The 24,417-nt window shown below is 40.3% G+C and overlaps 1 protein-coding gene across 2 annotated transcripts in view; it reads left to right on the plus strand.

Annotated features, from left to right (window-relative positions):
• The window catches only part of LOC105453958 (protein FAM46C), a 111,454-nt gene that overhangs the window by 73,819 nt on the left and 13,218 nt on the right, over nt 1–24,417 (plus strand). The window lies entirely within an intron of this gene.

Below are 24,417 nucleotides of genomic sequence, written 5' to 3' on the forward strand. Positions count from 1 at the left end.
GACTTAGGATAACGCCAATCTAAAGTACAACGCTAAGCTAAAGACGCAGCTTACGATTTCCAGGTATATCCGCATTTAAATAAAACTTTCAATTGTGCAAACGGAGTAGGAAGTCGGCAAAAAAGAAGACATATATATGCATATACGACGCAGAGTTTATTATTGTTAGTTGTTGAATCGTTCGTAGAAGTTCGTTTAATAGCCTTCGTAGTCTTTTTGTACGGCGATTCGTAGCTTCGCTGTAAGATTCGCGGAGAAGTGGAGCGTTAAGCAGCGGAGCTGATCGATAAAACGAATACGAGATACGCGGCGGCGACGGCTCGGCGTCGCGTGGTTCGCGCGACGTTTCGCCGATCGGTCCGCCTCGTTCTAACGCTCGTCACCGCGCTTTAATGCTCGAGAACGCTCTGATTTAGCCCTGCAGAAGGAATGCGGCGGGGTTTTCAAGGTTTGCCGGCACGTACCAGGACGTGGTATGCACGTGGAAACGCGAGCGGTGAGCAATAACCGATCTCGTTATGATTGGCAAATCGGGTGCGTGAGCGTTGGCTTTGCACGCTGCGTTTTCTCTCCTCGGTCGCGCGAGGCGTTTTTTTAACTTCCTCTTCCCGTTTTTGCTCGCGTTATTTTTCCTTCGACGTCGCGCGACGTGACTGAGGCTTTATCTATTTTTCTCCCGGCTTTTGGATTCATAAAGCGTAAGCGACAGATATTCCTTCACGTTGCCTTTCCTTCCAAATATTCGCGTTATCTTCAAAACTCCCCAAAGTGTGTGTATATATATATATATATATAATATTTTCTTTCCCAAGATTCTTTATCTTATGAAATCTTTCGGCGCTCGGCACGCTTAAAAGCCTTTGAATAATTAATTCTATAAAATTTTCTCCGGGAATAGAATACCTTTTAGATTCACTGTGAAACGTGCTTAGAACCACGCGGTTCCGAGGTGCGCTCTTAGCTACACGTCGAGATGCACGTCGGAATTCCTCGGCGGATCAAGCGGTGCGCGCTCTCACCTGCCTGCGCGCGGCGGCGCGTCGTTAAAGTGTTACTGTCCCTTTCTGCATCTATTTTACGGTTATTTCGCAAGCGTCACGTGTTGCGTCACGGAGTGCGCGCGCGCGCGGGCACGATTGCGACGCGTTCCCCTCGCTGTTGAAATCCGCGCGAGACCGCTGCTCGCGTCTTGGGAAAATTCGTTTCGATCGGGCCGAGCAGCAGCTGCGAGACCGACCGTGCGGAAAGACGTCGCCGTGCCGGAGCGCGCCGCGTCGCGTTCTCTCTTGGCCACTCGTGGGAGGAGCCGGTCGCGTCTCTGTCAAGGCCCTCCGCCGCGTATTCTTATCGAGGTGTCCCACATCGGCGGATCCCGCGAGGTCGTACGACCCCGCGGATGGCGACGCCGACCTACGATCGTGATCGCACGATTCGAGAGGAATGCTGACAACGTAACGCGCCAACAACGTTCGATTAGACGAAGAGGCCTTTCCCTGAGAGACGGGGTGGCGACTCCGAGAATCGACTTTCCCCGTGGAATCTCAGAAATTTCGTACCTATATATATGTACGTATGTAAACTTCCATCTCGGCGAAGGACGTAGCCGACACGTTTATATATATAGAGTCGATAAACTTTTGCCTCTCTCTCTCTCTCTCTCTCTCTCTCTCTCTCTCTCATTTTATACCTCGATGCAACATATTGTAATTCATGTATTATACATTTGACTTGATATTGTATCGTAGCGATGGTCGAGTTTGACGTCAATAATGATGTAAAACAATGATGTCGTTCTTATCGATGCTATTTTTATAGCACACTGATCGACGCGGCCCGCGATCCTTTTATTATACATGTGCAGCGGAGCACCATTTGTCAGTGTCCCATTTATCGGTGTTTGACGTCGATAGTCGAGTGCTGAACTTCCTCAACGCCGACGTCGGGCGCACTTGATACCTGTCTCTTGATCATCTGTTTCGCAGATCAAAGGTCGATAACCGGTCACTCTCGCTTATAATTAAACCTACACTGATCTAATCTACATACGCGGAATATGCATTGATCGTTGTACGATAGATTTATCAGTTTTTTTTATTTTTATCCACGTTTTATCAGTCAATCCCGCGTGATTTTTGCAAGCGAAAAGCTTGAAGATTAACAGACTCTGCTGAAAGTGAAGATACAAGTCTTTGAATACACGATATGCATTACGAGGGAAATTTTAGCTGAAAAATTGCTTGCAGACATATTGCAGAATTGAAGTATGTAGTAATACTAATTAGTACTGATGTAACTGAGGATTGTGTCATTCATATTTCATATTAGACTTATTAAAAGTTAGCGTATAAATCTTGATTAATGATTCGTGTCTTGTCAATTCTAATGGAGCTGAAAAACAAACAGGTTTGGTGTGTGATATCTTACTTCTATATTAAATCTGCAAACGCGACGACAAAGTGCTGTAACATCTGGAAAGAATCGCCTATTTTAAATGACAATGTTCCACTTGTGGGAAGGAGAGATCTGATCCGTTTCATGTTTTCCTTGTATTTATCTATTGCGTATGCAACAAGGTGCTTTATATATCGCGTCGGAAAAATTTCAAGAACTCTACATATGGACCCCTTCCCTCTGCGTGCGGATTCAATTCTATCGTACGGATATCCATTTCGTACTCGCTTGTTACGAACGTAGCGATTGAATTCGTATCGCGAGGCGGTGAGAGTGCAATGATTCGCGCGTTCTCAACGGCTCGGACGCGCTCGGAGAACGTCGAATCCATTTTCACTCTCGCTCGCTTACTTAAGCGCGATCGAGCGAGAACGCTAGGAACAAAGAATATTGGCTCTTATCTGGAGTGATCAAAACTTCTTTTCTAGTTGAAAAGACCTCTGGGGCATATATATTTTGCTTCCAAAACGGGCTCTCTCCAAATATAGCAGTATATAAAAGCGCGTTGAAGGCCGAAGATCTTACAATTTCTTGCACTGAAAATTATCGTCAAATTAATTGTTAAATTTGAAGGCATGTTATTTTTTTCTCCAATAATTTATTCGCAAGTATCGATAAAATAATAGAAAGGTAAACGGAATGATGATTTGACAGAATGGTGATTTCATTTATATTGGCGTGTAAATGTATTTCGATTGTCATGAATCGAAATAAAATATGAGAGGGTGGACATAAAGAAATACCTAACACGCAGGTTGTGTACCATACGTGTCTTTTCTTGATGTGGGTTGGACTTTTTCCTATTATATACATGTATTATACGTTCCTCACTCTCGTCTTTATATCTCATTGTACCTTATGCATGAGAAAGGACATCAGGGAGCTATATTTATCCCGCTCAAATCCTCGTTTCTTTGGTGCTGTACGAAGTGTCACGCGTAATCTCGGCTCGCGCGCGGCGAGCGTGATAATAAATAAATGGCGACGGGGAGATAGGCGCGAAGAAATGGACCACTGAAACGCGGACGAGCGATAAAACCTTCTCTCTCTATCTCTCTGTCTCTCTCTCTCTTTCTCTCCGTTTTCCCGGGTATCGTTTTTGAGCAGATTTGTAGGCGGAACCCGTTCACGCGCGTCCGCAAATAGACCGGCGCATTGCCTATCATAGATACGCGATTACGTTCCATAGTGCGTCGCGAAACAGTTGTGCTCCTCGGCGGGATTATGTAACGGAGAGTTTATTCGTACTGTGACGTGGCGAATTGACGCTATAACTGCTGCGTTAATATATTGTCTTCATGTATTATTGAAAGACCTCTGTAACTCGTAGAGCGCGGCGTTAGATTTCGATAACACGCGCCGATGATTAATCGTGTGCGCGATAATTAAATGCCGGCGTGGCGTCACGTTGCGTAAAACGTTATGGATGCGCTCCCTTCCGTTCGCGGCGACTTTATCGCGATACTCTGTTTTTCTTTTTTTTTTTTACTCCTCTTTATACCAGAGGAGAGGACTAATAATCTACAAGCTTGACGACAAATTCGCAACGACTTTATAGCTCATCGCGGCGACGTGAGAAAATACCGTTTCGACATGACGGACGACATTGTTCTACACTTCACACTCGCGTTCGCAGGTGAAACGAACCTACTCATCGAGTGTTGACTCTGCGTGCACGCCACTCATTAACTACTCTTACGAGTCAACGAGCCCCCGGAGAAGCTATTAACCTCTCGCGAGGTTGTAATGTAAATGTCAAATCTCTCGAAAATTATTACGTGACCATCGTGATAAATGTAACATTAACGAGGGGGGTCGCTGATTTGTTTGATTGGTTCGATGCTCAGTTCATTCGCGTATTCTCTAGATTCTTGTCGCAACTACAAATTTAATACACACAAATTAAATTTACAAATTTAATATACTGCAAATTAAATGTATTATACAAGTTCAAATGTACTGCAATACACAGAATAACGGAAATTTCATTCCGCGGCAATGCTAATATTCTCATCGACACGGAATTTAACTTGGTACGTGAATATTTACGTATATGACTCAGATTTTTAAAATGCTTGCATTGCTTAAATGAAACAGCGGCAATTAATTATAGAATCTTGCTCTACGCAAATGTTACAACACGAGTGATACGTCCGCTCTGCGGAATTTTGGGAAACGTAAATAAAAAGGCATCGTGATATTATTTAACACTTTCACGCTTGCAACGTATCAAGTCACCGGGTGACAAAAACCGTCGTTGTGCAAACGGCAGTGAAAGTATTAAAAGTCAGTTCACTGACGTTTCTTAATTCCGTTTAATCATAAATAATTGTCGTTTTCGCGCTTTTTTCGACGCCGGTAATTTTACAATCGCCGATTTACGAAACGATTTTATAAAACCAATCCAGGATCGATTTTATTATATCGGATTATATGGAAATAGCGAACGCACTCTCGGATCTCGTGCGCGAGCGTTAAGTTTTATGTCCCGTATCTTTTCTAGCCGATAGAGCCGGAGATATTTCACGCAGGCACGACCTGCGATTGGCTCCACGGAAACCTTCACTCGCCATTGGATTGTTTCTGATGCCGATCAAACGTCAGCTCAAGAACGAAGTATAGCACAAGAACGAACGAAAAGCAAAAAGTCGACGAAATATCGAGGTTTTATGAGGGAGAGTTATGAAAAGTACTAGGCTATTCGACAAAATGTTAAGAGATGATAAGTTATAAGATTATGAGCGCGTTTATTGCATAATTACGAAAAAAAACTTTCGAAATATCGCTGTGCAGTAATCGACCCACTGAAATTCATACGGTATACGTATAACCGTATCTTTTTTGCACCAATATAAACTTGGACTAGGGGTCTTGGCCTTTGGGCGATCAAAATTAATTTTGTACATACACAATTATTAAGTTATTTGTTATCATTACCATTACGCTGATTTTTATTACTGAAATAATAAATATCTCAGTTTATTAAAGTATTAATTTTAATTAAATTCCACGATGTGAAAATGAGGTCAGGTGTAATACGTGACGTTAAAGAATGTTTTAAACCAGTTTAAAAGAACCTTTCGTGTAAGTAGTTTTTATTGTTGTTCGGTCTCGCAGAATTTTTTACGCGTAATCTCAACATTTTCCATTCTACATTTTCTACTCGTTGTTTCCTATTAGAGTACGCTTTAATATGTCGCATAAGATGTCGAACTCTGTTGCGCCTCTTTCTAATGGAATATGCGGCTAGAAAGAATTGCGTTTGAAAAAGGACGAAATACGTATGAAAGAGGATTATAGGCAGTCAGGTACAATGTGCCATTGTGGCACGCTCTGGAACGTGACGTTATTCTCTTGCCATAGTTCCAGATTCGCAATATTGCTTCCCATTCAAAAACTATCGAATTCACAACATTTTTTTCACAAAAATGGGCCACGTCAACCAATGATAGCGCGGATAGGAATGCATTTATTCTTCGTAATTTTTGAAGAGAGGGAATTCTCAAGTGTTTAATCTTTTGTTTCAAACATAGGTATATGCCTGACTCCTAGTAACGATAAATCGTTCGTATAATATTTGAAATATAATTTAATAAACTTTTTAAAGCTGAGTAAATAAAATTTCTAAACTATGCGAAAAAAATTTTAATTAACGATTTTGATTTTCGAGATACCATTACGAATGAAAAAAATCACATCGATTCGGTGACGCAATAATTGCATGATGAAAGATCGACGCGTACCAGGATTAAGGATTAACACTCACAGCCACATACACACACACACACACACTCGTATCTTCTTGTGTTATATGAAATTATTAAGTCTCCTTCTCTCTTAATATCGAAAGCGAAGCGAGAGGTGCCGTGCCGCGAGGCGAAGGGGAGATCCACTTCCTGGTTGCTTTAACGTTCGCTTTCTTTGTTTCGTTTGAGAGCGAAATCTCTTGCGAGGCGGGAAAAAGACCGGCTAGCGCGCGCGCGCTCGCGCGTTCGAGCGCTCATCGCGTGAAAGTACGAGCGCCTAGTTTATCTGACCGACAATGTTGCGGTATTACGGCTGCGCCAAGCGCCAGAACCCGATGCTTACCGCGAACGTGACCTTTTTCTGGTATTTAGAATAGCCAAGGCATTTGCAGAAGACGCTCGCTCCGCCGCGCCACGCCGCGCCGTGCTTTCTTGCCGCGCGCGCGAATCAATCTTCCATGGCATTCTTTCCCAGGATGGCCATTAATGACGGCGATGACAGAAGGAGCGACGCGCGTCGTCGCGCTCGCCCTCGCGAAATTCTTCCGCCCCTCGCGACTTTTCCTCCCCGCGTACGGTTGTACCGCCTTTGCCGTCGTTTGCGAACTAAATCGGAGCGTCCGGTTTCGCGGCGATCTATCTAATAATATATCGCGGATAATTAACTTGATATGCATGTTTCCACTGTTCACTGTTAATTTCCAATCAACGTTGGCACGGCGGAATCGATATTCATAATGAATGGGAGAGCTGCGCATGTAACAAAGTCATATAGTAGTACAACACAAATAATGTAAGAGAGTTCTGTTTGAGATAATTGAGTGGCAATTATATTCATATCGGCCTGTACAGGCTATTATCAAGATTCGCGGTCGGTTGCATAAGCGCTCGTAACATTACCGGTGGATTTGTCATGGCTGACGCGATTTAGTAGCCGATATATTGTCATTCGTACAATCGGGCCGCATAAAAACGTCAAATTTTTCCACTGTTTGCTTCCTTTCCTCCCTTACTTAAAGAATTGTACGTACATTTCAGTTCAAAGCACGGTGTATAATGAAGTATAACGAAGGAATTTTGAAATGAGATAATTAAGCAGTATTAACACTTTAAATTATTGAGAACACACATTTAAAAGTAATTTTTTATTTTACGTTTTGAATTATCTCGAAAAATATAACTATAAGAATATAAAACATAATAAAAACAAATGAAATTTGTATAGATTACAAATGAAATTTGTATAGATTACGAATTTCTCTGTTATATAAACGTATTTTCAAAATATTACGGATGCGGTGTTAATTCGGAAATTTCGCGAATTCCGATTATTTTATTCTCCAGATCTCCGCAAATTCGCGCGTTAATCTGGTACAATTTAATATACATCGAGCACGCAGAAGCTGCAGAACTGTTGCAGAGATAGAGAGAGAGCTAGATCTCGTATTGAACGGAAACACCGCGAGAAGTTTGCGTATTCTGCAAAGCGGATAGAGTCGCTATACATACAACCGCTAAAGGCTACAGGGAACCTATAGATGCGCGCGAAACGTAAGCGTCGAAATGAAAAAAAAACAAAAAAAATTCACGCTATGAAAACGTCCGCGAGTGCGCGCGCGCGCGCCACCGCTCGATTTCGAATGCCGCGCGATCGATCGACAAATTGATAACGACGCGAAGTTATGCTAATGGCCAAATCGTTGTCGTTCGTGGGATTCCGTCGGCATATCGCGCAACTCGTATCGCCGATAAACCGGCAGCGGGCTCGCGTGCCGCGCCGAGGACGACGTGCATTCACGTAAGTTCTTCGATAGGCTTTTGTGCAACGTTGGCTAACACCGTAACGAACGCCGGGGCTAATTAGAGTTGAGCTCCCGGAGTGTGTTTTAATTCCGATCGGCTTTAGTTAGCTCCATCTTTGGCGACGTTACTGTCGTTTGTTTAACCATTCGGGACTAATGGACAGCAGGCACGGCCCGTGAGTGAGTTACGAACGAACGCCATGAGTTTTTTTTTCTTTTCTTTCGCGACTCCGATGAGAGAACGGCGTGTACTTATGATAAATTGTTGCGAAGCGTTTCGCGCGATTAAATCTGACCGTGCTGATCTATATAACTGCGTTTATCGATGAAAACAATGTATATGCTTAGCGTGAGGCTTTCTCGTTTCGATGGATTTAGCGCACGGCATACGCAGGTGTTTCTGAAATAATATCTACTTTTTGAGATGTGGTATACTCGGTCAAGAATATCGAAATTCTTTAGTTGCATAAATATAATTCTTATATAAATTTATATTTTACGGTGCACGGATGAGTTTTGCATTCTCGACCGCACTGCATTTGTCGAATGTCACGATATTGCCGAGCAATTTCGCAAATTGGCACAATTATTTTTAATGTTTTTACTATTGATATAAGTTATTATTTGCAATTATTTCTTGTCAAAGCAAGATATTCTTGTCAAAGCAACATAGATGGTGGCGGCATGTTAACGTTTTGTTATTTTATTTTTACGTGGCTAAATTGGAGTAAAGTCGGCCAGTGTCTGAATACAAAATTTTATTGGATATGGCTTTAGATTTAATTTTCTTTATAATTTTTCTGTAAACAATTATTCGCTTAACTTTATGCAAATTTTTGTGCTACTTTTTGATTAAACACACACAAACTCTCTCTCTCTCTCTCTCTCTTTCTCTCGATTATATTGAGAAGATGACATTCAATTCGAGTATCAATTTATTATTAAAAATCGAATTGTGAAGTGTTCGACATAATGGAATCGCGTAATCTTTTATTATGGACATCGTGCTACTTGTTGAAGATCGAGGCTGTTGCACCAGAGGTCGTACATCGAAATCGTCCCGTCACGTACGATGACAAGCAAAATGAAACTCAAGGAGTCGCCTTTCACGAAGTGTTTACGGTAGTGGAACAAGACGTCGTCTTACTTTGACACGTTGTTTACGGGGCAGGCAATCTGATTCTGTTACAGCTACGCTTCGTAATAGTTTGAATGAAACTCAATCGATTGCTTGCTCCATGTTTTAAGATGCATTTCCAATCAATATAACGCGGGATATACTTTACCAGGATATATCGTCTTTATAACTCGACGCTGATATGCTGAGAAAACAACGAAATGTAATTCCAATTTAGAAATTAAACGAGAAGTTTTCAAAATATAACTTGAAATTTGTTTCAAAAAGCGAAATGAAACAAGGTATGCATTTATATTCAAATATGCAATGACAATATCATAAAATTTGTTGGTTCACGTGTTTATTTTACTTAATGACAAATTCTAATTTACACGTTACGTTCTGCATTCCATTCTACAAAATGTAAAAAGTTAGGCCATTAAAAAGTCATTATTTTTAGAAAGATTTGACTTGCATTTTGCACGTCGTTCGCATTATCACGACGTTGGATTACGCAACTAAAACAAACGCGATAAACGCGTGTGACGTTCAAAATATGCGGAGTATGTCGGCGCACAATCCGGAGCAACACCGGCCTTTTTGACGTTCTTCCATATCGTTTCTTGCAAATTAACGTTTCGGTTCTTTGCAAATTAATGTTGCCGCGAAACGCGGTACAATTTAGTTAAGATTAGTTTTCGAGGAGGGGGGAGGGGGGAGGGTAAATTCACACGGATTCAAAGGCGACATAATTTCGCGCGAGGTCGCGTTTTACGAGGCTATCGCGGCGAAGGTTGCACCGCGCGCAGTATGGCACCGTGCTTCGATTGTTCGCCGGTGTTGCGTGGTTCCCTGATGGCAGTTCGCCGACTACCACGGAACATACGGGAAACGATGAATGGGAAGAGAGAAAGAGAGACAGAGACACCGAAAAAACTCCCCGAGACGGAAGCAGCTTGTCTCTGGGCCGGCTTTTATCCTGTTGCATTTAGAGATTCCGCGATGCGCGTGCACCGGGTGCGATTGTTTCACTTCGGGACTTCCCCGTTGCCAGAAACACACAGCCTCTGTGTCTCTCGCCTGATGTGCCGCAGCGTCGCTTTATTGCGACGTTACGTTTCCACCATTAGTCACTGCAATCTCCCCACCAGCAAAATTGGGCTATTACCAATTCGCGCGTGTGTGTGCGCCTCACGTTCGTTTAAAAGGAAGCAACCCGAAGACCCGGTGTGCGTGACTCTTTCTAACGTAAATTCGCATGAAGTAATTTATTATTTCTGTTGATTGAAGGACGTAATAACGATATAATATAATCGAACGAGAGGGGAGACACTTTCATCCACGCGTATTTCTGTAAAATAATACATTATTATCGGATTTGTTTTATCAAGGCGTGTTATTATTAAATAGAGATAGATATTTAACTTTCTTCTTCTCATCGTCATCAGAAAAGTGCGCGGAGCGGCTGTGAATACCTTCGGCAGTCCTGCAGATGGATATTGGAAAGACTTCCAGTGAAAATTACTATGATTAATGTTGCTTTGACTTGAAGAAACTGAAATGATATTATGTAACTTTCAGGAAGAATATTAGACATTGCCTGATGAATAAAAAAAAACATGGAGGTATTGCATTCAAATATTGAATTTAAATGTAAATTTTATTTGGAAAGAGATTTCTAGTAAATAATAATCAGTTCACTTTACACAGAGATAATTTTCTGTATAAGTTATACGAACACGAATTCAAATTTCTCTTTCTCTCTCTCTCTCTCTCTCTCTCTCTCGCTCTTTTCGAGTCAGTTGAAAAATAAGCTTCACTGTATGCACATTACACATGCATTGTTTCCTAGCGGCATAAATTTTGCGACATTTATTTTTACGCTTGTTTTGTGCCGCGTTGAAAACTTATTGCCCACGAGTAGTCGTTGGTTTTTTTTCTTTCTGGATACCGATTGCCAAGCTCGCTTGGACGGAAGTCTGATAATCGCATATGCGTCAACAACATTCATGCTTGTGTGCGCCGCCGTTACGCAAGCTGAAGTTTTCAATCGTAAAGACTGGACCTCCGGATAACTACGAGGCTTCGGGCTAAATCGATAATCAAATATACATATTTGCGGCCGTTCTTACATCGCTGATTGGATAAATAGTGACGCACGAGCAAGTATTTTCATTACAAGTTCTCTCATTGATGCTTTCTCGCGCCAAGACGTTCGAGAACTTTATTTTTAAAGGATCCTCCACCGTTTCTGCAACTTTAATCATCAAGCTATAACGTCTTGTGAGAATTGTCAATAATTTATATGACAAATAATAATGTATAGCGGGTAATGAATTTTTTTGCGATTAACAGCTTGCTTCGCGATATTTGCGTTTTTTTCGAGAAGTTTAAAACCGCGATATCGAAATAAAATGTGGTTATTTAAATATCGTTCATAAAAGTTCTACAGCAGGGAACTTTTTTCACATAAAATAATTACGCAATGTAAATTTCGAATTCCTGGAATCTTTATTACGCGATAATAATGATTATATCTCTACATCGGTATTTTTCATACCTCGGCGAGATTCTCCAAGCAGGACGCGAGCGTTTGAGCGTGAATAGCAAAACTTCCGATACGATTATATGACGTTTCACGATTCTCGGAATGGATTTTTGGTACTTACTCATAGTTGGCACTCTTTCCGGTAGCTTTAAGGATTGAAGCCCCGAGGACGCAGACGTGACACCAAGTGACGTAGGAGATTAATGCGCGCCGGAGTATTCCGACACGCGACGATGTTCGCCCACTGCGCTCACGATTGACTCGTCGTGGAACAGATGGAGGACACGCGCGACGATAATTTTAGACATTAGCGGCATTTCCGTGTGTGTCAGTGGGTCACCTTATCTCGCGGGAACGCGTTTTCTCGCGGTGTACACGCGAAACGACGCGTGTGCGACCCTCTGAAGCGGAGGAGGCGTCGACCGTGAAGAAATACCGGAGCACGTGTGTGCACGCGCGTACGATGAGCAAAAAGCGGTCGCGATGTTCCGCAAATCCTTTTACTGCAACTTCAGTGTCTGTCACGAAATTTCGCCCGACGCGCGATAACAAAGCGGAATCAAGTACCCTGTCGCATTTTCGAGATTTATGCCAGCTGTCTCTCGTGTTTAGAGAGTTTTAATTCCTAACATTTCCGGAGAGAAACTCGTTGAAATTTCATCCTTACTTAATCCCATTCGTAATATTACGTTTTGATATTTTATATAATTCAACCTTGGTCGTAAGTATAAAGGATCCTTACAAATTGACATAAACGCTCTAGATGTATAACGAAAAATAAATTGAAAAATCATTTTTTTCTTAACAATTTTAATATTATGTTAACTTTTGTATTCTCGCCTTTTCCAAGAAAATGCAACAAATTGAGAGTGTTTTATACTTACGGTCAAGGTTATATCTATTCATTGTAGAATGTGAGTTTCTAATTTCTTAAAGAAATTTGTTGAAAGGAGAAATAGTGAGAAGCAGAAGCTTAGTGTATTGTTAACTTCTAGGAAGAGAGACAATAGTACTTACTTAAAAGATCAGATATATCGGCCGAGATTGAATTAATCTACTGATATCATAGTTTAACTTTATGATTTCGCACTATCGTTAATCACATAATAAGCTGCAGTATAATGAATAAAGTTCTATCTCATACGCGATACTGCCGTTATCGCGGAGAATTATCGACTTGAAAGCCTTACTGCTGATTAATTGTTATTTCCATCAGACTCAAAGGTATATCTCACACTCAGGATAAACGCTCGATTTAAAAAACATGAATTTTAGGTCAATGCGTCTTTTCAATTCGTCTGAAATTATTTCAATGATCGTAACAATTCAGACGATAAAAAGCGACGAACCTTTGTCTACGCGTATTGATCAGGCGAGCGGGTATTCCACCGCGCGGACTTGATCGTGAAATTAATTTGCGTGTAATGAGCTCGGCCGCAAAAAAATTGCGGTTCATTTTATAGTTTGTTTGCCAGACATCAGTCGTTAGTCAGGCGCTTCGTGAATGTAAATTTATCCGGTTGGGTAATATACGCGCGGCCGCGCTTTCGCAGAAACGTGGAACACCACTTGATCCTTCGAATACGGATACCGCTCTCTCTCTCTCTCTCTCTCCCTCTCTCTCTCTCTTTCTCTCTCACGCTCGCCGTTTCCTGTCCTTGGCCGTATCTCATTCTCCGCGCGAGAGTTCGATCATGGGCTTCCCTTTCCTCAGAAAGGTCACCGATCAACCTCGGTCAGATGCATCCACTGAATCCACTCCGTCTCGTAAAAGGGATGCTGACGATGAGATTGTACAAGGCTGCCCTCTTACAAACTGGATTCTCTTTCTCTTTCTCTCTCTTCTCCCTTTTCTCTCTTTTCTTTCTCCTCTCGCTCCCCCCCTCTCCCTCTCTCTTTGACTCGTCCAACGTCATTAATACGAGGGAACTCATTAATTGACTGCTGAGTAATTTTCCTCAGCTCGGTTTTAACAGCTCTGAGACGAACCATAGAATCTATAAACCTATTCTGTAAACTATTTCAATCTATTATTGGATCAAGAGAGGTTTCTGTTTGAACATCTGCTTTTTCTCTTACTTTTTTTCCATTCACTTCGATCTGCGTTTTTTTTCGCAAATTTAGTTATAATGATTCTCTGAGTGGAAATTTTTCTAATCATGTATAAAAATTAGTTGATTAATCTTATTTTAAAGATCTATTATAATTAATCATGAATTTTGTGAAAGAATAAATTTAAAATCTATAATTTAATTTACTTTAGATACTTGATACATCATGTTAGTTTTGAATTTTTTAATCTTTCTATTTCCGAATTTATAACGTTTAAGCGATCACACAGCTTCTTGAATTTTTTTTTTGCTAATATATTTTTGTGTCCGACATTGATATTAAAATTTTATAAATTGAATCAATTGAACGTTTGAAAGGGTTTAATCGTAGAAACGTATTAGTCTAAAAATAATACAAGATGTGTGCTGCTCAAAATATCCTTAAAAAAATATCGTAACGAATTTTATTGAATTCACGGAACTTATTACAAAAACAGGCAATGACGTTGAGCTAATTGCAGCTTGCGGTATCGCGCCGATATCGTGGCACGCCCGACTCGCATTGGCCTGATTAATATGCACGGCGGTTATTTTTGGAAAAACGTATAATCGTTGAAAGGAATGCATAAGAGATTTAAAGAAACATGTTGATTTATATTATTAACTGTTGACCCTTGGATCACTGGCGCGATTGACTCTTTCTGATATCCTGTAACAATGTTTAGAGAAAGATATCCATATAATATAAAAATTGGCAGAGACAACAATGTAGTGTAAATATTTTGAATCAATATATATCGGTATCGTATTATCGAGAGTATTCGACACGAAATTATCATAAATTTAAAACATTTTAAATTTTTTGCGCTCGTATGAGATACCCATGCGATAATTGTTTTTATAAAAAACTGTTCGCGTAATCACTTAAAATACTTTACATATAAAGAATCAAAATTTTTAAAAAATTCGACAAATATTTTCTGTAAAATTTTTAGAAATTATTTAATTCCAAACATTACATATACAATTTCATCTTTTTATATTTTTGTGATTAGATAGAACGAGCGACGCGTGCATAATTTGCGCGCTATTTATAGAAATTCAAGAAGTTATGCGATAAAATGTCGAGTAGCTCAATAATAATCTTATAAATCCGATGACGTTCGAATAGTTTTTAGTTAAGACACGAGAGAGATATTTATATTTTTAAACATAACTACACAAAAAAATAAAATTATTGTATTGACTGCATAATAAGGTTTACGATAATGCAATTACCGTAATTGCACGCGACGCTTAATCGTCTAGAATTCCAGACTCTTTTGAAACCCGTAAATAGCTTGCGTCACTTGCGCGACGACCGAAAGAAATCGTGTGCTCGTGAATAACAACAATATCGCCAATCTTTCCAAATTAATGAACGTTTAACTGGTCGTTAATTACATTGTTGCTGTATTTGACCTGATATACCGGGGTTATATATTTTCGATAAAGAGCAAACAGCCCAAAGGTTGTTAATGATATCGTAATGTTATATGTTAACATGAAACAACAACGATAAACGCGCGAGTTATCTTTTGTGATTACTCCCTGGAATCTGTGCTATGACAAATGCAATCGTAATTGCATATATAACTGGTATTTCACGGAAACTCCATATCATCAATATCAATGATTTCGATTGCTGGAATACAGGAAATTAGGAAAAGCTCGACGTCCCACGCCGTTTCAAAGGCGATTCCCCTTTTCCGTGTTACACATGGACGATTCTTTTACGTAGACGCTTCTTCCAATCACAAGTCTATTTATATTCCGAATTGTATTTTATAAGGCATCAGGGTTGACGTTAAGTAGTAACTGGCTTAGCAAAAGTCACAGAGACGAAATATCATGGAATGCAATGTCATATGTGTTAAGTAAATTACGATGTAATAATGAAGAATGAAATGTGAGAATATCCGACAAATAATCTTTTATCTGTAATATGTATTTATCGATCACGAACATGATTTTATTTCAACAGAAAGTTAATTTAACGCAGATAATGATAATATTTCACTTAGATTTATTACTTTTAATTTAAAAAATAAATGCAAGATTAATGAAATTCTTTCCCGTCAAATTGTTGCCAAAAATATAGCTTTTCCAATAAATAATTTTAAAAAGTTACGTAAAGAAATTAACATTATTTACGAATATCTGTTACGTTGAATAAAGTTACGTAAAGAAATTAACATTATTTACGAATATCTATTACGAATATACTGATAATTGTACGATTTTAGACACTTATGTATGATTTAAAAAAATGTTTCGCATTAACATTTATAAATGTTCATTATTGAGGGCTCTCCAAAATGATAGACAATAGCGAAACATTTTTTAAAATCATACATAAGTGTCTAAAATCGTACAATTATCAGCGATATTCGTAAATAATGTTAATTTCTTTAATGGATACATTTTTTTTAATACCGTTTAATACTGGTAAATGAAGATTGAGACAGATTTAATTTTGGCTGAAATTCTCATGCCGCAAAAATAAATGTTCCTTTAATTTTTATTCCCTTAGATTCAATCACTGATATCGAAAATCGCGTTTCACTTTGAAACTGTATTTATAATATTTATTATCTTGATATTCAAACACTCTTTGTTAGTAGACGTCGATAAATTCTCATTGTAAGTTCTCATTCCTTCGCATAGCTTCACGTGCATTCCCTCTCACGTGACGGGGTTCTACGTGCGCACGTAGAGTGAGGGAAAAGACTTGTGAGGGAACGAGAGGTCGAAAGAGCGATCCCGGCAAAGCTTCTTAGAGTATTACGTATTATTGAACTCGGCTCTTTTAAAGCCGAAGTCTTGGGGCACGGCGGTGTGCAACGTCGCCTTTTAACGTTTAACGTTCAACGATTGTAATGAAGCCGAACGACGGAACCCGCCGCGCACCGCGAGCGAGAAATATGCCACGGGGATGCTTACGGCGAAAGCGCGCGCATTCGTTACGTTACGCGATGATATCCACGCGATCTTATATTCGCACGCGGCCTTGTCGCGTACCGGCGCGGCGACTGGATCGACGAAGAACCGCGCGCACGCTATAACGTTAAACGTACGCTGCATTGTTATGGAAAATGGAGTTACTTAATGCCGCGAAAATGAGAGAATTAATGGCGCGCCATCGTGCTTCTCGCGCGGCCGCCGCGGATAAAAGCACAGATTTACTCCGGCGAATTACGCCGCGCTCGCGCGTCCGTCGATGACACGTACAAACGTACTTATCCGCGACACTTTCTCGCGCGAGGCTAACGGGCTCTCGAGATGTCTCGATACTTCACGCTCCGAGCGATCCAATCGTTTCCAATCGTTACGCAATCGCGAAATAAATTATCATTCCACCGTGCAGCATATTTTATATACAGCTACGTTTATCCTGTATGTGTATGTGTGTATATATTATTTGTTTTATATATTTTATATATTTTGTTTTATATATGGTGTTGCAATGTTCTTTGAAGATCGAAAGCACAAATTGCTGTAAATGAAATAATTTTCTTTTATATTTAGAAGAGCAGCTGTTTTTAAAATTGGGAATTTTTTTTTTCCCCACACTACGCAATTATAATTATTTATTTGACAAGGAACGCGTGCAATTTTGCAAAAGTACTCAAAGCGATAGCGTAATCGCTACGCCAGGGATGCTCGCTCTCTTAATGAACGTTTAATTTAACTGAACCGCACGTGGTTGCCTACCTAATAATTAAAATATACTGCAAACCTAATTGTCATGAAGAGATAATTTCATTTTAGTTGACAGGTAACTACAACGAATATAGAATAACTTTGCTTCGTTATGTGGATAATAAGACAATCTGCGTGTTCCCTATCGTCACTATCTTCACTTCTGCTAAAAAAGAGTGCGCAATGTTGAAACCGTATCAGCATCTCTCTTTAATTCGCTCTTAGTGAGCAGCAATGCCTTTATGTCATTATATCTCCGCTACTGATAAATTTTAGAGTGAAAAATCAATACGAACTATACAAGCTACTTTAATTTCTCTAAAGCATCGATGGTAACTTCATGGAAATGCGTAGTTTATACTTATATTACATCTATGGTTGTGTCGCTTGTCTACTACAACAATAACATAATTCAACAATTTTTATTTTTGAATTACTTGCAAAAAAAAACATATTTTTAAAAAATGTACGAGTACTTTTATTCCTCTATAATCAGTTATTATACCAAAATTGCATCTTAAAGTCAATATTACAAAATTTTAATTTAATTTCGAAACATTGAAATTTATTTTCTGGAAAATTGTTTGCTTTTTGAGCTGTGCTGTTGCAACAAATGAGCGACACATGACCGCCAACTTTCCGATAAACAGGAATGCACTTAATTTGACGGTGACACATTCCACCTTTAGCACCTCGGTAGGCTGATAAGAGCTCCTTTGCTGAGGCGCGAAAAAGTGAAAAATTTTTATCATCGTTAAAAGCTGATAATTCGTTACATCCTCCGCAACAATGGTGGCGAGTACTTCGACGGTTGAGGCCGTTGCGAACTTCACCGACGAATCCATTAGCTATCAAGGGTTTGCCTAACCTCGGCGAGGTCGCGGCGTTTCCTTCGCAGCCCCTTCGGAGTTTCCCCTCTCTTTTATTCAAGATTCCTCTTTCTCGTCCCCCACGCATTCGCGTTGCCTGTTTCCTTTTTTTCGCTCCCTTTCTCCGCGTCGTCGTTCATTCGTCCCTCAGAGCCAAACACTTGATGTCGTTTTTCCTCTTCGTCCTTCCTCTTCCCCGACCACACGTGTGCCCTTCGTACGCCATCGTATCAGCGTGAGTCCTGTTTTGCGAAAATAACAGAGAGGGGATCTCGGTCCAACGTCATCGATTCGACGTAATTATTAATTTTATGGCTGTTGGACCCCAACTGGCTTCCTACGCACATGAGACCGCAAATTTGATCGTCTTGTTGCTTTCAACGCTGGTATCTTTACTTGGAAATAGATACGCACGAAATTTTTGCAACTTGTGATGACAGAAATTTTCTATTTCGCGCACGAAAAAACATTCATCAAGCTTCCAAAGCTATAATAACGAAAGGGCAGCATATTGAAGACAGAAAAATAATATGAGATAAAATATTGCATAAATAAAAAGAAAATATTATTTTGCTGTGGCAATATTACTGTACTTTGGTATGCTGGCTGTGTTAGTTTAACAAATGACAAAAAATTCATATACAGTATGTATTGATACATATTGATTTATCTATTATTGCAAAAAAATATCGAAGAAAATTCTTTACAACTTCAGTCTTGATCTCTGATTGTATATTCGCAGTGAAATACTTCATCATGTGAGTATACAGGTTAAAAGTTGTATGCTAATTTATGATAATCGTAGCATTTAATATTATAACTGTTGACGGTTACGTTGCGAATCGCGTTGCGTCACGAAGGTCTAATAAAATGAAGTTCAAGGACTTTCGATGAATGTCGCAACGTGCGCCTCGCCAACTGCGCGCGACCGTCGTGTAATTATGAAACCAGTTTTACATAAAGTTCGCGAATTCTGATCTCTAAAAATAGGATAAACGTCCGATGAGCGCATTCGCGTATCGCATGTATAAAACGTGCTCATAAAGACGAGATTATGTACAAAACAATATTGTGTAATGATAGCAGATTTAGAGAGTTGATTCCTTCCTTTAAAATTTCACATACGGGAGAGTTCTCTCTCTCTCTCTCTCTCTCTTTCTTTCTCGTGCGCGTGTGCAATTCACGTGAAATTTTAATGTGGAATCCTTTAGCAATTTTATTAAGGGAAAAGTAGGCAACGGGGATTTGTGTGTATCCACGTTCGAGATAGCGAAACGGACGCGCGCGTTTAACTTTTAAATGCGCGACTTCTCGGCGAATCAGGACGTGTTTACGACCAAGGGAATTATCCGGCGGAGAGATAGTTATACGTGGAAAAATTATGGCAAGTTGCCCGTGATAAGCTGTCCGCGAGAAGATCGGAGGGAAGGAAAAAAGGGTACGACACGTGACGCGGGAGTGGGACGTATCAGCGCGGGGACGCCTAGTCAACGCGCCGAAGATCAATGACCAATGACGTCACGGTTGGTTCGCGTTGCTCGTGCACGTAACCGCTCGCGTTACCGCACACACGCACGCGCGCGTACCAGGATCATCCACACGCGCGCTCGCGCGCGGCCCGCATACGCACGTATCGCGATAGTAAAATGTACTTATATACGAGAGGTGCCTCGTTTCATCTCTCGGTCGGAACGCCTGATTCTTTTTTTTCTCAAACCGGGTCAGATGCTGCCATTTCGCTATCAGCGAGTTCTCGCGTTTCTCTTTGCGCTTCTTAGCTCAAGCCACCCCCTCCCCCCCCTCTCTCTCTCTCTCTCTCTCTCTCTGTTTGGTTCTCTCATCGTCTCCTATTGTGCATACTTCCTTACGTTATCTACAGAGAAACTAATCTTAATAAGAACTCACACAAAATGAAAATACGTGATCCCGTTCAAGAAAAATCCGACTTCCAATTTCGAGAAAATTTCGAATATATCTTTCTATATTGACTTTTCGTTTAAATATTTTATTTAATTTTAATATTTTATTTAATTTTAAATGCAGCGAGATAACTTAATTATTGTTTTTTAATATTAAAATCAACCATTTATTGATCATTTATTAATCAGTTTTCTTTATTTTTTGAACAGTGTTTTTTACTCACAAATTACATATAATATAACGCATTTGACAGGTGTATTCTCTTATGCAATTATATTCTCAAAGCAAGAAAATTAGAAACGGCGTTCGTGCTCATTTCTTAGACGCACTCTTCCTTCGCCCCTTTCTCCTCTCCGCCCCTCTCTCTCTCTCTCTCTCTCTCTCTCTCTCGCAGTTTACATTTTATATGAGAAAGGACTGCATGTTGATGATATTCTCATCATGCAGACAATATTCCCACGTAGAGAAACCACGCGAATTATATGGGCTACAGCAATGCTGGTCGTTTATATGTGTAATCTACGCGTAGATTATCTAAACTATTATTTCATACCGGTCCCGGGGCATCTCTATGCACAAACAATAAAAGCGCGCGTGGGATAGCCAGGGAGAGGGAGCTTCGAGACTTACATACGAAAGATGTTGCGGATTAGATTTTTTTTTCTCCACTTTGCTCTTTGAAATTAGGGAGACGTCTCGTTATTCCGGTTATCTTGGACTTATCTCGCGTTCCTCTTCAGCAGATAAAAAGTCCGCCGGTGTGCACAACCGTCTCGCACATTTTCCTCCGGTCTCACTTCAAAGACGCGGTCTTGAACGCGACATGACAATTTCTGTTCGCATCCCCGGGTTATCGGTAAGTGAGATACTCAAGGTACTCTCGACAGCGTAAACTCGACAGACGCGTCGGTATCGAGAGAAAGGAGCTCGTAGCTGGAAGACTGTAAGGAATAGGTCAAGTGGATTGAGCTCCCCCGGTTGATTTTATTTCGAGTGTACTATCTTTAAGATGCTAAGTATCGTTATAAACGTCAGGCTCTCGAAAAGGAAATTTATCATAATGATATTACATCGTGATCGTAACAATAAGTGTAACGAGTGTAACAATGAATATATCTGTAAATTCGAGAATAGCGAATAGTTTCTGGATCGATTTGCTTTATTTTCCTTCCCTCGGACGAGCGAACGTTACGTTTCAATTACGAACATCGGTTCGTATCTGATGTATTTTATTTTCTGCAAATTCGTGAATTGCGTGCCAGCGCAAGGGAAACTCCTCTGTAACGCATTGTCTTTCTATCATTCAATCTGACGCACACTTTACTTAACGTTTTCGACATGACTCTGCAGTGCCTCGCGCGTTTTCCATTACAACACACGATTATGCGAAACACGCCATGGCGCGATAACAAAGAAACAAAATGAGAATTAAACGAAAGATAAATTGAAATATATATATATATATATATATATATATATATAATAATTTTTGACCTGGGAATTTTGACGAGCGCAGCTTTCTTTTCTTCAAAACCGGAAGGTTAAAAATTCCTTTAAAAATGCGTAAGGAAATTTAGTTATGTTCAAGATAAGATAAAATATTCTAATCAAGTAGTGTTTCGAATATTTAAAATATTTAAAACATTTCAAAATTTCTAACTATGCTTTGTTCTCTACTTCGGTCGTAGTTAGCAGCGTTTGAATTACCATACGTTCCTCTTTGTTCCGCGCCGCGTATCCATTTTCATTTTTCGACTTGCGTCTCGGCGCGCTTCTCCATACGTCGAACAGTGAAAACAATGACGAGCCGGGGATTCCCGGATGCGCGCGCGATCGCGAAATCGAAACCCCCCTTCGCTCCCTCCCTGTCCTGCTCCGTCCCCCCCGCCTGCCCCCCTGTTCCGCAACCAGCGTACATAACCGCCGGTGCACCCGATGCGGCACCGGCTGGCGGTGGTCGGGTGCAACGACCCCCGCGGCACGAAACTGGGACATCCTCAGCTCTTCTGCGACGTCGTTCCCTACTCGCGTATACACGGTGACCCCGTTTTTCAGTTACGGACGACGACGATCCTACAACCGTGGCGTCCGAACGAAGGCCGAATATTCATTTCGATTTTCATTCTCCTCGTCCGCCTCTCACTGGCGCGTAAGCGGAAGCCGCGGGGTGCCCCGCCGCGAGACCGCGAACGAGTTCCGCGAACGAACTCCGTTTCCATCGGCATACCAACAATAAGCGACAAAAATCTTTACCGTGAATGCTTTTATTAATGAAAATAAATATATATTTTTTTTACATTAATTAGAGATGCGCGCATGTCTGAATGTACATCATAAGTCGTTAATCGGATTCTTTCACCTAAATTTGATTTTTATTCATTGAGAATTTTAACATAATTTAACTATAAAGATGTCTATAATGTTGTAGATTTAAAGCTTTTCGCGAATTAAATATTATGAATAACGAATACCATTTTTTAATTTGGGGTCAAGAAGAAATTCAGTGAATGTTTTCTAAAAATTTATAAAATATAGTTTGTTCTTATTTATATTAAGTGTAATATCAATACAAAATTTTTATTTAATTAGAGGAATTGGAAAAAATTATATTATTCTTAAGAATTACGCTCGATAATATTGTAATGCAATTAATAGCGATTAAAAGCTATTTAGCTCATCTCAATGATAACCGCATACAAGCATTACATTTTCATTTCACAATGCATATTTTGTTTATTGATTGAGCTTAATCTCATTGGAATTAATTATTTCAATGCACCAAATGGGATTAATCTCTCTGATATTTTTGATCTTTCTGAATCAATTCAAAAACATAAATAAATCAAAGCAAATTTCACGAACGATTAAGGCCGAGCCACATATTATCTTCTCACTTCTGTACGTAAATCTAAACTTTTAAACCGCTCGTCCAATTTTCCTCGCAGCTAGTATATCTTACGTTAAACATCTGGAAGATATAAGAAGGATAGAATATTCAATTACGCCTTTCCTACGAAGGGTTTCAAATTGTCTAAGTGCGTGACAAGTGGCCATTCAGTCGAGAGAAAGTGGGCGAATTACCGCGGAGTACTTGTGTAGGTCGACTCATACTTTCGACGCGACACGACGGGTCAAGCCAACACAGCTGTCGGCGCAACTGTCGGGACGTCCTTCCTTTTCTTACCGGCTTACCACCTGCGCGTCCTTCACTCGATCCAGGCTACGAGCGTCATGGTGAAACCGGCGTTCACCCTCGGTGGCATTTCCGCATTGTTATTATATATCTACTATCCTATTTTAGTATGTCAAGCCTGGCCGACTTGAATAGAACGGCCGAATAAATAGCAGAATAAATAATAATAGATCGGGATTCTCTTTTGAATTATCTTATGTATAGGGATACATTAATCCGCCCGAAGCCGATTAGCGCCCATTAACGTCGTTTGACGTCACGCAGCGATCTTCTACGAAAAAAAACTCGTTGATGACGTCACACGAAGGGTGTCCCGGGGGTACATTTTCTCTCAATTATAGATTTTTTTTTTATGAATTATGACGAAAAATTAAACTAACGTTCGGCGTTACCTCTGGAGAATAAACTTTAATTATTATCTATTCACACTACATTTGAAAGTCATTGAAAAATATAAAAGGTTTATCAGAGAAAAGAAATGCAATAATCTCTCTCCTCCCCTCCCCTCCCCCTCCGGTTTGATTCGCACTCCGTATAGTGTAGAGTTTCTGGGGATCAGGTTCTACTTTCAATTAGCAAATCAATTGCGCTAGTAGATTCGATACTGATTGCGAAACGGTGAAACGTTTGAACATCCCGAACCCGATAGAAACTCCGATCCACGCGATTCAGCGTCGCACTTTCGCGTGCAAAAACAAAAGGAGATCGCTTGTTTCGGAATTGTGGGAATTCACGATCGCAATGAATCCGGATCTTTGCTAGGAACGAACGATCACGAGCGGGACATTTACGACGAGCACGAACGAGCGTGCCACTTTTCCTTTGATATATCGACAGGAGATGGAACGGCGTAGACTTGCGCTCGTTCGTACTCTCGCGGTGGCTGAGTTACTCAACGTGGATGTTCGTTAATTTTCGCGAAGATTATTCGTACATCCCCTTTGCGACACAAGGATGTAAATCAAACTTGAGAACTGCT

The sequence above is a fragment of the Wasmannia auropunctata genome, unplaced genomic scaffold (genome assembly GCF_000956235.1).
Source record: "Wasmannia auropunctata unplaced genomic scaffold, wasmannia.A_1.0 LD335990.1, whole genome shotgun sequence".
Lineage (NCBI taxonomy): Eukaryota > Metazoa > Arthropoda > Insecta > Hymenoptera > Formicidae > Wasmannia > Wasmannia auropunctata.